We start from the raw sequence: 2,134 nt of genomic DNA on the forward strand, positions 1-2,134 counted from the left end.
TGCTACCAGTCTTCCTTGTTGTTTGTTTGTGAAGTCGTCGATCGAGGAGGCGAAGACAGTCACTCATTGCCAGCTGTCGCTGTTGCAGAAGCTGGATGTTGGCGCGCCTTCTTCTCGACACGGTCTCCAGCCGAAACGGGCTCTTGATCTGTGCCGGCTAACGCTTCCCGTCCGCGACACCATGTCAAAAACTAACATAGCAAGTCGAGCGCAATTACATGCTGCCAAACCCCAAATCGCGGCAACTCGCGGGAGCGTTACACAACACACCTGCTCTACTGCACTACTCCCGCCAGACATCCCTCTGCCCGCGCTCCACGCGACAGAGTTAACACTACCAAAGATCCTAAACACTTTGGTTCTCCACACGACCTATCGATGTATTCGTTCGATAGCATAGTTTTCCCTAGGCTAGACCCAGCGTATAAATACAAATAATATTCACAAAACAAACCAATTATACATCGACATAAATGCATATATATACAAGTAGTAAAACAATTACAATATACACAGATACAGAAATGTTATATCTTCAGCTAACAAAATAAGGAAAAAAAATTGCAGTGTAATAAATGGAAATAGGAGGATATGCATTTCCGGCGTTACACGTGGATAAACTGGAAGAACCAGAGGTTACAGAGAGTTTCAGAGGAAGTATTAGGGAACTATTGACAAGAACAGGAGAAACAGAGACGGTAGAAGAAGGATGGGTACCTTTGAGACAAGAAATATTGAAGGCAGCAGAGGATGAAGTAGGTAAAAAGAAGAGAGTTAGTAAAAGTGCTTGGGTAGTAGAGAAGATATTGAATTTAATTGATGATAGGAGAAAATATAAAAATGCAATAAATGAAGCAGGCGAAAAGGAATAAAGGCGTCTCAAACACAAGATCGATAGGAAGTGCAAAATGGCAAAGCAGGGATGGCTAGAGGACAAATGAAAGGATGTAGAAGCATATATCACAAGGGGTAAGACAGGTGCTGCCTACAGGAAAATTAAAGAGACCTTTGGAGATAAGAGAAACACCTGTACGAACATCAAGAGCTCGGATTGAAAATCCGTCCTGAGCAAAGAAGGGAAAAAAGAAAAGTGGAAGGAATATATGGAGGGTCTATCCAGTGGCGATGTACTTGAGGGCAATATTATGGAAATGGAAGAGGACTAGGTGAAGAAATATGAGAAATGATACTCAATGAAGAATTTCACAGAGCAGTGAAAGACGTATATCGAAACAAGGCCCCAGGAGTAGATAACATTCCGTTAGAGCTACTGATAGCTTCGTTAGAGCCCGTCATGACAAAACTCTTCTATCTGGTGAGCAAGATGTATGAGACAGGCGAAATACCCTCACACTTCCAGAAGAGTATAATAATTCGGATCCAAAGAAAGCAGGTGTTGACAGGTGTGAAAATTACAGAACTGTCAGTTTAATAAGTCACGGTTGCAAAATACTAAGACGAATTCCTTACACACGAATGGAAAAACTGGTACAAGCTGACCTCGATGTAGGTCAGTTTGGATTCCGTAGAAATGTGGAACACGCGAGGCAATACTGACCCTACGACTTGTCTTAGAAGATAGGTTAAGGAAAGGCAAACCTACGTTTCTAGCATTTGTAGACTTAGAGAAATATTTTACGATGTTCACGGAAATACTCTCTTTCAGATTGTGAAGGTGGCAGGAGTAAAGTACAGGGAGCTATTGGCTACTTACAATTTGTACAGAAACCAGATGGCAGTCATAAGAGTCGAGAGGCATGAAAGGGAAGCGGTGGCTGAGAAGGGAGTGAGGCAGGGTTGTAGTCTCTCCCCGATGTTATATAATCTGTGTATTGAGCAAGCAGTAAAGGAAACTAAAGAAAAATTTGGAGTAGGAATTCATGGAGAAGAAATAAAAACTGTGAGGTTCGCCAACGACATTGTAATTCTGTCAGAGGTAGCAAAGCACCTGGAAGAGCAGCTGAACGGAATGGACTGTGGTTTGAAAGGAGGATTTAAGATGAACATCAACAACAGCAAAATGAGGGTAATGGAATGTAGTGGAATTAAATCGGGTGATGCTGAGGGTATTAGATTATAAAATCTGACACTTAAAGTCCTAGATGAGTTTTGTTATTTGGGGAGCAAACTAAAT

This window comes from Schistocerca cancellata, chromosome 9 (genome assembly GCF_023864275.1).
Source record: "Schistocerca cancellata isolate TAMUIC-IGC-003103 chromosome 9, iqSchCanc2.1, whole genome shotgun sequence".
Lineage (NCBI taxonomy): Eukaryota > Metazoa > Arthropoda > Insecta > Orthoptera > Acrididae > Schistocerca > Schistocerca cancellata.